At 46.1% G+C, this 16,111-nt stretch overlaps 1 protein-coding gene and 1 pseudogene across 1 annotated transcript in view; one reads left to right on the top strand and one right to left on the bottom strand.

Annotated features, from left to right (window-relative positions):
- LOC115662493 (disease resistance protein RPV1-like) overlaps positions 1-16,111 on the bottom strand; it is a 193,121-nt gene that overhangs the window by 108,877 nt on the left and 68,133 nt on the right. The window lies entirely within an intron of this gene.
- LOC115668641 (ATP-dependent DNA helicase Q-like 1) overlaps positions 634-16,111 on the top strand; it is a 28,645-nt pseudogene continuing 13,167 nt past the window's right edge.

Below are 16,111 nucleotides of genomic sequence, written 5' to 3'. Positions count from 1 at the left end.
TAGGATCATCGTTTTGCTAGTCTCTGCAAGAAAATGGGTAAATCTTTGGGCCAATCGCACTATCACAAGAATGGATAATGTCATTCTTGATTCCAAGATTCAAGAGGGCAAACTTACGCTTATTGGTGTCAAGGCTATTGTTTTACATAGGTTTGAACTTTTTCGCGGAATACTTGCAAATAAACTTTGGCAGATGCAAAAATAGTTTATGAAGGACGGATGCTTCTATCAAACGAATAAAGTAACAAGATCAAAGAGTAGACGAATATGCAAACAGGTTCAGTTTATATCAAACTTACATTCACTTTTACATACTATCAACCACCAACAAGGCTTTAAACAGTGAGAATCAAATGCAAGTAGAAACATATGATGAACACAAGAGAGATGTAGATAATTTAAAGAGTTGAAGCTTTCTCAATTTCCGCCAGGTCCATCAGCATCTAGTGAATCCTTTATGGTATCTCACACATGATAGGTCCACTTTGTAAAAAATAGGCAAGATTAAATGTCTTGTGCTTTTCTTGTGGTCCATGAGTTGAATGAGCTTGAGAAGGCATCATTTGCTAGAAGCATAATTTCTAGATATTATAAGCACGAAAACTTTAGACCATGTGATCACATCAAGGAGCCATGAACCAACCCCTTGCCAACAAGGAGACTGTTATCATCCCTGAACACAAGCATAGGGACGGTTCCGACATTCATGAAATTGTGGTAGAGGTGATCGGTGAAACCTTAGTGAGAATCTAAGCCTCTAAAGCTCAAGAATACATCATGGGGATCACGTTCCCGCTCCTGCTAGTGTTGGAGAGATGAGCGAAGACATAGATGCTCCATCAGTGCTCTCATTTCTGAATTTGTACTGCTTCCACTCTTTTTCCTTTTCTTGAGAAGATTACAAGCAAACACAAAAAGAAGAATTGGGGCACCAAGCACCATAGAAGAATGCCCTAAAATGAACTGATGCATTCTTTTGTTTGCTTTACTCTGGCTCTTTCCTTTGTTTGAAATACTCGGGCTCAACTCGACTCAATCCCCCATAACTAGAGTCAAGCTCAACTTCAGGATTTTTCAAGAAACGTTACCCTAAAACACAAGGGCTCCCATAACTGGCTGTTATGTTGGAGTAAGCAAATTTGGCAGTAAAATCGCATACGATTTTCCAGCAGTTACTTCGTGCAAACAATCACGAATGCTAAGCATACACCACGACTTTATAGAGAGCAAAAGGCAAAGAAAGAAAGCTACGAGGCAATACTTTGATTTGAACAAATTCCTCCACATGTTCTTCGCGACTCAGAGCCACTTAAAGATTGGCAAGAATCAATCGAACAATCAACAACAACTAGATGAGAAGGGAAAATGGGACCGGATCCCGTCTAATTAATGGTGATTCTTATTTGGTATTCGTAAATTTCCTACTAATTTTCCACACAGTAATCTACCATGTACTTATCAATTTCATACTTTTCTTCACAAGAAGCAATTTTCCTATTGTCATCGTAAGTTCTGTAGGTCATATGATTTGCAATATTCCCCAAAATATAGTAATCTGCCAAAGTTTTGGGTAGATTTCTTTTCCTATGGTTAGTAACTTGCTGGATGGATTGTAACTTTCCTTTGGTGATGAAATTGTCCTTGTTAATAGTAATTTTACCTGTAAAATATCCTTTCACAGTTTTTCTTTATAGAGTGTAATTTTTCTTTGGAGGTCATAAATTCTCCGAAACCTATGTTTAGTAATTTCCACAAAAATAATATCTATTCAGTTCATAGTAAATTTCTTTTGTGTATTTTTAGAATAATATCTAAATTGATTGTAACTAACTTTCCTTTACACTTCTTAAAGTTTTGAGACCTATGTCTTGGTAATTTCCCTTACTCATTGTAACTTTTCTTAATCAAATGATAATTTGATCACGTTTGCATCTGTAATTTTCCTTTAATGTCCGGAAGTGATGACAGAAAATCGATTTTGCAAAACAGATTTGCCGGATCACCTTTTTTCCCTTCTTATCAACGGTCCACGTTGAATGCAGGACCGATCCCATAAAGAGAGCTTTGACTTATGAAATTTCCGTCACCATGAGGAGCTTTTGGCCATAATAAAGTAGTTTTTTTTGCCGAACAGTAAAGTAGTGTTGGAAATGCCATTTTCCCTAAATTTTTTAAAATTGTTCCATTGCAATATTTATATTAATATATAGGTAAAAATGTAAATTAAGAAACAGTATTACTTTGTCAATATTTTCTTTTGCTGATGCACAGCAACAGATAAAAGAAACTTGAGATTTGTCTTGTACATCTACCTGACGAAATTTCCATTGCAATCTCTACACTTGAAGTTTATCCAATTTACTCATAGTCTCCATGTTGAATCATACTCATTCCTTTTTACATAAGATTGAAAATTAAAAAAATACAAAAATTATCCATATCAACGTTGGCCGCATGGCCGGCGTCCACGTTATCCATTTCCGGTCAAAATTGACCAGAAGGACTGCATTGGCAAATCATCAAAAGGTGTAAGACTCAATTGACAAAATTTTGACCTAAAAAAATTGGTAAAAGTGAAAGGTTTAGGATTAAATTGGCATAAATACAATAGGTTTAAAAAATTTTCAGTAATTTTTCCCGTGGAAATGAGAAAACATGGTCTTCATCTTCTGCAGTATTGCTTGTTAATTGGATTTGGTTGTTGAATGTGGAAAAAAAATAAAATAATCTTCATCCTCAATCGCTAAAAATCAATAAAAAGAGCAACATTTGAATAGAAGGCACGTGGTTTAAAAAATTGTTTGAGAAATTTTGGTCCATTATTAGAAGATATGTCAAAAAATAGAACGCGATTTAGTGTCCATTATTAAAAGATTTGCATCATGGACAGTGTTTTATTGGTCAACAATTAATGACTTTTCAAAGATAGTCGCGGGAAGAGTCATTGAAGCCAACTGGATTATTCCTTTAATGAATTCTAAAGGACCATAAATGGGACTGATTTTTTTTTGCTTGCCAATCATAATCAAATTTAGTTGCACTTTTATTTTATATCTATCCAGGCCGAGGACAATTAATAAGTCTGATTTGGCGAAAAAAAGAAAAATTAATAAGTCTGCCTCACTAATCACTAATTATTTGTCTTGGTCTTTTATTATGTGGGAGTCTTGGTCTTTGTTTTTTTTTTTTTTTGACAATCGAGATGTCCACGCGGCTGGCTTGGTCTTTGTTTTTTATTTTTACTTTTAGCTAGAACGAGTCTTGGTCTTTGTTACATCTTCCAGCTAGGTAACGTGGATAGTGACATTCTCCCTAAGATGAAATATCAATATTTGCCTTTAAAAATTGGTAGTGGGTAATGGTAGAGAAATATAATACTATTAAATTAATTAATGTATAATAAAAGCACAACAACTATTATATATTTCAATTTAAAAAGTAGAATTAGGTAGGAAGACAACTTTTGTTTATGGAAGTACGAACGCAATACCATCATTAGATTATTATTGTCATTGGTTGTCATCTCGCTAAGCCAATTCATTGTTTCCCGATGTTTCATGTGTATCTTTGTTAATGCAGCTAACACTCGCAAGTCCATGGAAACTTCTTGCAATTGTGACAAAAGGGCAAACAAGACAATAATTAAATGTTTGGATTTTGGAAATATTGTATTGTTTGACAAACGTTACTTTTCAACTTGGTTGCGGGAAGAAAAGGATAAGTAGATGCCAAACCCTGAATTTGTTAAATGATTTTTGTCCATTTTCTTCTAAGTTATAAACTTCATCGGACGTGCCAGTCTATTTTAGACTAGTTATAAAGTGCGTAACATAGTATTTTTCTTTCGATAAACCATGCAATACACTAAATAAACCACCTAGCCTAATCACATATTTCCTCAACCCACGCACTTTGAGAATTAAGGGAAAAATTAAACCATTTCATGGCATCTCATTTAATAAAATTGGATCAAGCATTGAATGGATTCAAGTTAGATTGTTATTTAGGACATGTGTTGTGACATCCCGAATTTCGGCCCATTTTTGGGTTTTATAAAACGCGTAATTTGTCAGTGTGCTTATAGTAAAATCTCGCCCGGGAACTGATCACTCCCGGTTATCATTTTAAATTAGAGATTTCGCTAGAATCGCACTCGATCGAATATGGCCGTTATTTAGACCCCGAACTTGGCAGTCGATTTTCAGGAGTTTCGGGAAGAAATAAATTGGACGGTGTCGATATTATTGTGGCCAGCGTCGGTATTACCCGGAGTATGTGAAAAGTGGATTTTTGACCGGATGCGGATTTGGACTGGTAGACCTCCCTCGTGGTGTGTTTTGGCATATTTTATTTTGGCCATTTTCCTATATTATTAATTAGGATTATAGGGGACCGTTAGATCGTTTTCGAGTTTGAACCGTGTCCGTTGGATCGCACTCGAGTGAGAAGTTTGACTTTGAGTCTCTCTCTCTCTCTCTCTCCTCTCTCCTCTGCGCGCCGCGTCTGCCCCCCTTGCGTGCACGTCTCCCTCCCCCCTTCCCCATGCAACTCTCTCTCTCCTCTTTCTTTTTCTTTTCTTTTCCTTTCTCTCTCTCTCTCTCTCTTCTCCTCTTCTTCTTCTTCGTTGGCTTCTTTTTCCCCCCCGACTGGTTCTGCTCCACCGTGCCCTGCTCGCCGATCGCCGTTCGACCGCCGTTCCGCCTCCGCCCGGCCGCCCCCACCACCCGCCGATACACGCCGTCCTCCCACGCGCCGTCGTCGCGCCGCCGTGTCGCCGGTAGCCCCGCCCGACTACTGCCTTCTCCTCCTCCCGGCGCGTGAGCTCGGCTCGCCGCCGTTCCGGCTGCCGCGAGTCACCGCCGCGTCGCCCTAGCCGCCACCGTCGTCGGCTGGCTCGCCCGGCCCGGCTCGCCGTCGCCACGGCATCATGAGCCGACAGATCGCCGCCCTGCCCCTTCCTCGGCCCGGCTTCTCTCCTCACCCTCGCCCTCACCGCCCGGCCGACCTCCATCTCTCCTCCGGCTCGTCGCCGTCGCAGCTGCCCACGCTGCCGTCGCCCGTGCGTTTGCCTGCCGAGTCCGCCCCCACCGGCCCCAGAGCCTCCTCTCTCTCCCTACCCAACCTTTCGCCCCAGGCCGACCTCCACCCTCTCGCACGGCTCGTCGTCATCGCTCGCCACCACCGCGCAGCCGTTGCGTCGCCGCCCGCCGTAGTCGCCGCCGCCGCCCGGTCGCCGCCCCGACCAGGCTAGCCCGCCCGGCCGGCCGGCCAGGCCCGGGCCGTGGCCGAGCGGCTTCAGGCCGCAGCTCCGGGCAGCCAAGCAACCCAGAGCCAGCCGGGCCGTGGCGAGCTCGCCGGCGCCATGCCCGTCCGACCAGGGCGCGTCGCCCGTCCGACCGGGCGCGTCGCCCGTCCGTTCGCCCGTCGCCCCTGGCATGCCGCACGGCCATCAGCGCCAGGCGCCGAGCACGCCGTCGGCCATTGTGCCCGCGTTGGCGGCCACCGCGCTGTTGTTGCCCGCGCCGCGCCCGATCCGTCTTGTTCACCCGGGCCATTTGAGCCCGAGCCGACTTTTCCCGGGCCAAACTTAGGTAAGTGACTTCCTAAACCCTACCTAGTACTTTGGGTATTTTTAGACTTGTTTAGGATATGATTAATATCGGGTTAGGAATTAATTTAGGCGTGGGCTAATTAGATTGAGTGTGCCCAATTTATGAATTATTGTGGTGATAATTGTGTGGCTAATTTAGTGATTGACTGAGGTAAATAGCATGACTGAATTGTCGTGGCGCTCGTGGGTGAATTGGAATCAATTGAATGTGTTGACTTGAATGTCGGGTCGGTGGGCCGATGTGGGGAGCATGAATTGAGTTGACTGATGTGGCGTGCTAGATTGACATTGGTGAAAGGGTGGTGATTGAAATTGATTTATATGACTAAGAACATGGTGAATTTTGTATTGTGGTTGTCTGGACACACTTGGGTGATATTTGAACGTGTGAATGCCATGAAATTGATTGAATGATGTGGCGTGTATGCTTGACAAGCCCGGATCGATCGGAGGGCTGCCAACCTGAGGGGTGTTGACTCGGGTTGTGAGAAAGGACCTATGGGGTGTTGACCCGGGTCGTGTGAAAGTTTGTTTTTGAAAGGTCCTGTGGGGTGTTGACCCGGGACAGAGCCCGGATTGATCGAAGGGCTCGACCTGTGGGGTGTTGACCCGGGTCGTGTGAAAGTTGGATGGATGCGCATGTGAAATGTGTTTGGGTTGAATTGGATGAACGTACGTGTGTATGGCGCTCGAACGATTTTGATGTGTTCATTGGCTATTATTGCATTATTATGATTTGACTAATGTGCAGTGTGGGCATGTGATTGGATGGCGAGGTAAGTCCATTTATGTGAATTATATATATGTAATCGGGTAGATTGCATGCTTGAACTTGTCTGGGTACGCATTGGCCTATGTGGGGTATAGGGGGTTGCTTATTGAGACTCGTTCTCACGGTTATTATATAACCATTTTCAGATCTGCGACCGTGATTGGTTGGAGACGACACCAGGGTATCTTGGGGATGGAGGACGGGTCAAGTTACCCCATATTTTGTGTGCCCCTCTTTTGTATAGCGAAGTAGGATACCCCACCACTATTCCTTTTTGATGTTGTGTATTTGGAATTATTGTTTTGTGCTATCCCTTTGTCATATTTTATTGTTTGGGTTGTTTTAAATTCGCTTCCGCTTGCCTTTATCGTTGGGTGTTTCGTTTGGGTCGGCGACGCGTCCTGGGACGTCGCGTTCAATACGACCGTTGAAGGGGTGTCGCGAGCCCGTTGGGGTCCGGGGCGTGACATCCCTGTTGATTTGGTATCAGAGCAAGGTTAGCTCGAACCAAGATGGTCGAAACTGGAGTGATAAGGAGCGATGACTTTGGGGTAGTCAGTTAAGGAGTCTTGTGTGCCATGCGTACCCCAGACCGTGTGATTGTGATTGCTGAGTGATTATATGCAATGACATGTGAAATGCAGGTGCGTCGGGACTTGAAGTAAGTGCGTGAAACCCGTTGGTTGTGATTGAGTGATGTTGGTGATTTGCTACCTGCTTTGTGAACTGTGGTTGTGATTTGGTGTCATGGATGATTGGCTGCCTGCTAAGTGAATTATTGTTGTGATTCACTGCTTAAGGCTTTAGACTGGTATCGTTGGCCTAGGTCTTTAATTCCCGAGGGGAATTATAGCAGGTAAGTGAGTGGTGTGACCCTGTGAGTTTGAGCAGTCGAGGTCGAGGTCGTGTAGGTCCGCAAGCTAGAGTTGCAGAGGATTCCAGATGGGATGAGATTTTGAGGGCACTCGAGGGAGTTGGAATTTTAATGGGAAGGCAAACCGAGGAGCGAAATGCTCTGTTGCTACTAATGCCACCGATCGAGGCCATTATTGTCGCCGTTAATGGAAATGTTGGGAATCAAGGTCAAGGGCAAGTTAATGCGATCGGATAGATGCGTCACCGGTTGGAAAATATTTGAAATCGAAACCTCAGAGTTCGATGGTAAAGGTGACCACGAGGCTACATTGCTTTGGAGGTATTCGGGTGCGGGTGAGGAGAAAGTGACCCTGGCTATATATCAACTCTAAGGAGATGCAAAGGATTGGTAAGAGGGCCCCGAAGTGGGATATTTCAGAGGACATATTTCTAAGCTGGGGTGTCGTTATCGAGGCCTTCAATGGGAGGTACTTTCAGAGAGCGCGTGAGGATAGAAAATGACAGAGTTTCTTCAGCTTCACTAAAATTGAATGTTAGTCGATCAGTACGAGGTAGAGTTGGTGAGGTTGTTTAAGTACGCACCAAGGATAGTTAATGATCGTGTGGATAGGACAAGGAGGTTCCGGGATGGACTGAAACCGAACCTCCGCAGTCAGTTGATGTTAATGAACTTAAGGGATTGTAATGAGCTGTATGACAAGGCTTAAACGGTTGAAAGGGATATGAATGAGAGGGTTACCGTATATGGATGGCGATACGCGCCGGCTAGGGACAATAGGAACTTTGGAATGAAGTCTATGACAGAGAATCGGAGATTTGTCCCTCTAGTAAGAAAGGACTTTGGGAAGCCGAGTTACTACTCCAATACCGCATGTCGGTCTTGCGGAAAGAGGCACGAGAATGGCCCCTGCCCAGGTGGACCTGGGGTGTATTTTGGATGTGGCCAACATGGTCACCAAGTGAGAAACTACCCAAACCGATAAGCTAGATCGTTAATACGGCAAGAACAACCGCAAGTAGGACATTAAGCGAGAGCTGCCTCGCGTAATAACCAGATTAACCGCAGGCACAAGGAAAGATGTACGCGATGGTTGGGAAGGAATCAGAGGATTTGTCTTGAAAGTCTGGATGCGTTATGTGATGATAGTAGGTGCAATAAGAGAGGATTTTGAAGTTATCGCTTGAGTGGTCATGTAAGACTTATAATCAATCTTATGGTGAATAGGCGCAATCAGTTTACGGGTTTCTGAATTATTGATGATATTCTTGGACGGGTTGGGAATGATAAGTGTGGTTTGGAAATTTCGGATTTTGTAAAGAACCGGGGTGATTTAATTTGGGAGACTGTTGGACTGAAATTGGAGGGATTAAGCCTCTTTTGAGGTGTGGAAAAATAATTATCTTGTGATTAACTCGTTGGTTAAAGAGTCAAGGCTAGAGGACATAGCCGAAGTGTGTAATCTTCCTGATGTCTTTCCTCAGGAATTGCCGGAATTGCCACCTGATAGAGAAGTGGAGTTTGTGGGTGAATTAGCCCCAGGGATAGAACCGATCTTGAAAGTGCCCTATAGGATATCACTGTCGGAATTGAAGGAATTGAAGGTCCAAACGCAGGAGTTATTGAATAAAGGTTTTATTCGCCGAGTGCGTCTCCATGGGGAGCGCCAGTGTTGTTCGTGAGGAAAAAGGATGGATCCTTGAGGTTGTGCATTGACTACAGACAATTGAACCAGGTGACCATTAAGAATAAGTATCCGTTGTCAAGGATAGATGACCTGTTTGATCAGTTGCAAGGTGCATCGATATTTTCAAAGATCGACTTGAGGACGGATTACCACCAATTGAGAATTAAGAAGGAGGATATACCGAAAACGGCATTTAGGACGAGATATGGGCACTATGAGTTTACAGTAATGCCATTTGGACTAACTAATGCCCCATTGCGCTTTCATGGATTTAATGAATCGGGTATTCAAGGAATTTTTAGATCGGTTTGTGATCGTGTTCATAGATGATATTCTGGGTGTATTCAAAGAGTTCCGAGGAACATGAGGTACATTTGGAAAGAGTTCTACGGACGTTAAGGGAGCATGCACTGTATGCTAAGTTTAGCAAGTGCGAGTTTTGGCTGAACCGTGTAGCGTTTCTTGGGCACATAATTTCCGGAGAAGGAATCTCCGTGGATCCGCAAAGATTGAGGCGGTGATGGATTGGCGAGACCGACGCGACGATTCTGAGGTTCGAAGCTTCTTAGGACGTGAGGTTACTATAAACGATTTGTGGAAAGATTCTCGGCAATAGCCACTCCATTGACAAGGTTGCTTAAGAAGGAGACTAAGTTTGAATGGACGGAAAAGCGCAAAGAGAGTTTTCAGGAATTGAATATGAGCCAAAGGCGTTGGATGGAATTGCTAAAGGACTATGATTGTGATATATTATATCATCCCGGTAAAGCCAACCGGGTAGCGGATGCCTTGAGTCGGAAATCGAGCATCGCGCATTTGTTGGTCAAAGAGTGAATTTTATTGGAGGGAGCGTGGAACTCAGAATTTAAGTTCGAGGTAGGACACCTCTCTAGTCTGATGGCGACATTAAGGATTGAACCGGAAGTGCAAGCCAAGATTAAGGCGTTGCAGTCTATGGACCCTGAGATTCAGAAGATTTTGGAGATGGATGCACTAAGAGGAAACCGGACTTTCAAGTGTCCGAGGACGGAATTCTTAAGTTTCGAGGACGTTATGCGTGCCTGATGATTGGGGACTTAAGGAAGAGATTTTGTCGAAGGCTCATAGGAGCAATTACAGTATCCACCCAGGCAGCACTAAGATGTACCAGAACCTCCGTCAACACTATTGGTGGAATGGAATGAAAGTAGACGTAGCCAAGCATGTGGCCAAGTGTTTGACATGCCAACAAGTGAAGGCACAACATTGTAGGCCTGATGGAATGTTGCAACCGTTGGAAATCCCGGAATGGAAATGGGAACATATCACAATGGATTTTGTAACGGGACTGCCGAGAAGCCAGATGGGACATGATTCTATTTGGGTGATAGTAGATAGATTGACGAAGTCAGCGCACTTCCTGGCGGTGCGAAAGGACTTCGAGCTAGAAAGGCTGGCAGAGTTATATGTGCGACAGGTTGTTCGTCTTCATGGAGTACCGGTATCAATCACTTCGGACCGTGATCCCCGGTTTACTGCGAATTTTTGAAAAAGTCTGCAATCGGCCATGGGGACTAAGTTGCAATTCAGCACGGCCTATCATCCGCAGACGGATGGCCAGTCTGAGAGGACTATTCGAGACATTAGAGGATATGCTTTGAGGCGTGTGTGTTAGACTTTCGGGGCAAGTGGGAAGAACAGGTTGCATTTGGTGGAATTTGCCTACAATAATAGCTACCAGCGAGTATCGAGAATGGCACCGTTTGAGGCACTATATGGCAGGGCGTACAGAACACCATTGTGTTGGGATGAAGTGGGGGAAAGAAGTATAACGGGTCCAGAGTTAGTTCAGCAATCGGTGAAAACGATAAAGGCTATCCGGAAAGGTTGAGAACGGCCAGTCGTCGAGAAAAGGATTCTACGCGAGACCCGAAGGCGTAGGCCGTTAGAGTTTCAGATTGGCGACCATGTATTTCTTAAGACCTCGCTAATGAGGGGACTATCTCGGTTTGGCAAGAAAGGGAAACTAAGTCCAAGGTATATAGGCCCGTTCGAGATTTTGGAAAGGATTGGGACGTTGGCCTACCGTCTCGCCTTGCCGCCGAATTTGTCGCAAGTTCATAACGTCTCCCACGTGTCGATGTTGAGGAAGTACGAACCGGATCCGACCCACGTGCTGAATCATGTGGTAATAGACGTGGACGACAGGGTGTCGTACGTGGAGAAGCCAGTTCGGATCGAGGACAGGAAGGAACAGGTTTTGAGGAGCAAGACGATTCCGTTGGTTAAAGTTATCTGGGAACATCACGGGACGGAAGGTGCCACATGGGAAAGCGAGGAGGCGATGCGACAACAGTACCCCCAATTGCTTGAGTAGTCGGGTTTGGATTGTAAATTTCGAGGACGAAATTTTTGTAAGGGGGGAAGAGTTGTGACATCCCGAATTTCGGCCCATTTTTGGGTTTTATAAAACGCGTAATTTGTCAGTGTGCTTATAGTAAAATCTCGCCCGGGAACTGATCACTCCCGGTTATCATTTTAAATTAGAGATTTCGCTAGAATCGCACTAGATCGAATATGGCCGTTATTTAGACCCCGAACTTGGCAGTCGATTTTCAGGAGTTTCGGGAAGAAATAAATTGGACGGTGTCGATATTATTGTGGCCAGCGTCGGTATTACCCGGAGTATGTGAAAAGTGGATTTTTGACCGGATGCGGATTTGGACTGGTAGACCTCTCTCGTGGTGTATTTTGGCATATTTTATTTTGGCCATTTTCCTATATTATTAATTAGGATTATAGGGGACCGTTAGATCGTTTTCGGGTTTGAACCGTGTCCGTTGGATCGCACTCGAGTGAGAAGTTTGACTTTGAGTCTCTCTCTCTCTCCTCTCTCCTCTGCGCGCCGCGTCTGCCCCCCTTGCGTGCACGTCTCCCTCCCCCCTTCCCCATGCAACTCTCTCTCTCCTCTTTCTTTTTCTTTTCTTTTCCTTTCTCTCTCTCTCTTTCTCTTCTCCTCTTCTTCTTCTTCGTTGGCTTCTTTTTTCCCCCCGACGGCGGATTACGCTCCGCCCGTGCCACCTGCTCATGACCGCCGTTCGACCGCCGTTCCGCCTCCGCCCGAATGCCGCCCCACCAGCCGCCGATGCCGCCGTCCTCCCCGCGCGTCGTCGCGCCGCCCGTGTCGCCCGGTAGCCCCGCCCGACTCTGCCTTCTCTCCTCCCCCGCGTGAGCTCGGCTCGCCCGCCGTTCCGTTGCCGCGAGTCACCGCCGCGTCGCTTAGCCGCCCCGTCGTGGCGCTCGCCGGCCGGCTCGCCCGTCGCCCGGCTTTGTCGGCCGAGATCGCCGCCCAGTGCCCCCTTCTCGGCCCGGCTTCTCTCTCCCTCACCTCGCCACCGCCAGCAGGCCAACCTCCATCTCTCCTCCGGCTAAATCGCCGCCGCGTACCGTCAATCTTGTTGCCATTACTGTCGCGCCCGTTGCCGCCGCCACGTCCGCCCCTCGGCCCCCAGCCTCCTCTCTCTCTCCCCTCTCGCCCCCACCCCGGCCGACCTCCGCCCTCCTGCGGCTCGTCGTCGTCGCTCGCCACCACAGCGCGGCCCGTTGCCGTCGCGATCGCCGTAGTCGCCACCGCCGCCGGTCGCCGCCCCCGACCAGGCTAGCTAGCCCGGCCAAGCCCGGCCAGCCAGCCGGCCGTGGCCGAGCAGGCTCGGGCCGGCTCCGGGCCGTAGCCAAGCAGCCCCGAGCCAGGCCGGGCCGTGGCCGAGCTCGCCCCGGCACCGTGCCCCGTCCGACCAGCGCGTCGCCCATCCGACCGGGCGCGTCGCCCGTCCGTTCGCCGTCGCCCCACAGCACGCCGCCGCACGGCCATCGCGCCCGCGCGCGAGGCACGCCGATCGGCCATTGTGCCGCGTTGGCCGGCCACCGCGCTGTTGGCCGCGCCCGCGCCAGTCCCGTCTTGTTCACCCGAGCCATTTTGAGCCCGAGCCGACTTTTCCCCGGGCCAAACTTAGGTAAGTGACTTCCTAAACCCTACCTAGTACTTTGGGTATTTTTAGACTTGTTTAGGATATGATTAATATCGGGTTAGGAATTAATTTAGGCGTGGGCTAATTAGATTGAGTGTGCCCAATTTATGAATTATTGTGGTGATAGTTGTGTGGCTAATTTAGTGATTGACTGAGGTAAATAGCATGACTGAATTGTCGTGGCGCTCGTGGGTGAATTGGAATCAATTGAATGTGTTGACTTGAATGTCGGGTCGGTGGGCCGATGTGGGGAGCATGAATTGAGTTGGCCGATGTGGCGTGCTTTAGATTGACATTGGTGAAAGGGTGGTGATTGAAATTGATTTATATGACTAAGAGCATGGTGAATTTTGTATTGTGGTTGTCTGGACATACTTGGGTGATATTTGAACGTGTGAATGCCATGAAATTGATTGAATGATGTGGCGTGTATGCTTGACAAGCCCGGATCGATCGGAGGTGCCAACTTTGAGGGTGTTGACCGGGTTGTGAGAAAGGACTGTGGGGTGTTGACCGGGTCGTGTGAAAGTTTGTTTTTGAAAGGTCACGTGGGGTGTTGACCGGGACGAGCCGGATTGATCGGAGGGCGACACGTGGGGTGTTGACCGGGTCGTGTGAAAGTAAGAAAGGTCCTGTGGGGTGTTGACCCGGGACAGAGCCCGGATTGATCGGAGGGCTGACCTGTGTGGTGTTGACCCGGGTCGTGTGAAAGTTTATTTTTGAAAGGTCCTGTGGGGTGTTGACCCGGGACAGAGCCCGGATTGATCGGAGGGCGGCACGTGGGGTGTTGACCCGGGTCGTGTGAAAGTAAGAAAGGTCCTGTGGGGTGTTGAGCAAGGGACAGAGCCGGATTGATCGGAGGCTGACTGTGGGGGTGTTGACCGGGTCGTGTGAAAGTTGGATGGATGCGCATGTGAAATGTGTTTGGGTTGAATTGGATGAACGTACGTGTGTATGGCGCTCGAACGATTTTGATGTGTTCATTGGCTATTATTGCATTATTATGATTTGACTAATGTGCAGTGTGGGCATGTGATTGGATGGCGAGGTAAGTCCATTTATGTGAATTATATATATGTAATCGGGTAGATTGCATGCTTGAACTTGTCCGGGTACGCATTGGCCTATGTGGGGTATAGGGGTTGCTTATTGAGACTCGTTCTCACGGTTATTATATAACCATTTTCAGATCTGCGACCGTGATTGATTGGAGACGACACCAGGGTATCTTGGGGATGGAGGACGGGTCAAGTTACCCCATATTTTGTGTGCCCCTCTTTTGTATAGCGAAGTAGGATACCCCACCACTATTCCCTTTTGATGTTGTGTATTTGGAATTATTGTTTTGTGCTATCCATTTGTCATATTTTATTGTTTGGGTTGTTTTAAATTCGCTTCCGCTTGCCTTTATCGTTGGGTGTTTCGTTTGGGTCGGCGACGCGTCCTGGGACGTCGCGTTCAATACGACCGTTGAAGGGGTGTCGCGAGCCCGTTGGGGTCCGGGGCGTGACATGTGTCGAACAAGTTTTTATGGGTGAATTATTTGTAGTATATCTCATATCGGCATGTTGTATTACATCTTAAAATATGATATATGTTCACAAGCCAGTTTCATTTTGAGCTTAATCACAACCGATGTGATTTCCGAGCTTAACTACAACCGATGTAGTTTTCAGGCCTTATCACCTGGCGAATCGTGACTATGACTGAGCACTGGGGCATGCCTGGGCCGGCATGACCTGGGCACGATTGGCATCGGACAAAATTGGCGTAAATGAAGAGAATAATTGGGTCAATCTGCGCTTCTGCTCTTGATGGTCTTGTTCGAGAATCTGGTAATCTCACTTAACCTCTCATTTATCATCCTGTCTTTGCATCAAATCATTTTCTTTCACGTCGCTCTCGCACTTGCCCATCCACTACTGGAGTAATTAATTCCATGAATGGCTCTGAGTTTTTGGCCTTTTGTGATAAACAAATGCAAAAATGGCGGATTGCTAGAAGGGCGACGATGCTTTATTGTACTAGAAGAGGATGATTAGGATGAACCCTTTGCCTTCACCTCCCTGTTTCACCCAACTCTTGGGGGATTGTGGAGAAGATGAAGAAGCATTTAGCCGCTGCCATTGACATGATCGATCGGATGAATTCGGAGGGAATGACTCCCAACGTTTTCTCTCAGCATTTTGATGAATTGCCTCTGCCAATTTTTTTTTGGTTTTTGGTCGAAGCCTCTGCCACTCGAAAAGGTCCAATCTTGGACTTGAACCCACAACTGTGACCTTTAACACTTCGATCGATGGGCCCGTTGGTAACGCTAGGGTAGGCATTCGATTGCTAAGCATTTGGAAGACACAGGCTGGGAGCTAGATGTTGTCGTAGTAACCCACGACTGTAAAACAGGTGGCAGAAGCTGTGTAGTTCTTTATCATTATGACTATCCTGGGAAGTCGCCCAAATGTTATCACTTATAATTCCTTGATACATGGCTTATGTTGCATTGGCAAATGGAAAAAAACAATGATTTTGTTAATGAATTGAACGCGATTCATTGTCCATTATTAATAGATTTGCGTCTTGGAAATATTTTGTTGGTCGGCAACCATTGACTTTTCAACAATAATTATGGGAAGAGTTATTAGAGCTAGATAGATTATTCCATTAATGGATTCTGAAGGAACATTTATGGGGTTTACTGTTTTGGCAGGCCAATCATAATTAAATATTGCGGCACTTTCATTTTACATCGATCTAGGTTGAGGACAACTAAAAAATCAATAAGTCTGCCTCACTGTTCACTAATTGTTTGTCTTGGTCTTTTATTGTGGTGTAAGCCTTGGTCCTTGTTATATCTTCCGGCTGGCTAACATTGATGGAACATTATGATAGTGACATTCTCCCTAAGGTTAAGAATCAATAATTGCCTTTTTAAATGAGGTTGTGGGTAATGATAGGGACATCGGCTATTAATTAAATTAATTAATGTATCGTGGAAGCACAAAAACTACAACATTATTTCAATTAAAAAAACAGAATTAGGTAGGAAGACAAGTTTTGTTTATGGATGTAATTACGGAATACCTTAATTGGATTATTCTCGTTAGTTGTAATCTCGATGAGCCGATTCAATGTTTCTTGACGTTTCGCATGTTTCTTCCGG

The sequence above is a fragment of the Syzygium oleosum genome, unplaced genomic scaffold, assembly GCF_021117445.2.
Source record: "Syzygium oleosum isolate NSW1041296 unplaced genomic scaffold, Sole_v2.1 Sole_v2.03, whole genome shotgun sequence".
In the NCBI taxonomy this organism is placed as follows: Eukaryota; Viridiplantae; Streptophyta; class Magnoliopsida; order Myrtales; family Myrtaceae; genus Syzygium; species Syzygium oleosum.
This window is presented reverse-complemented; position numbering and strand designations above follow the sequence as displayed.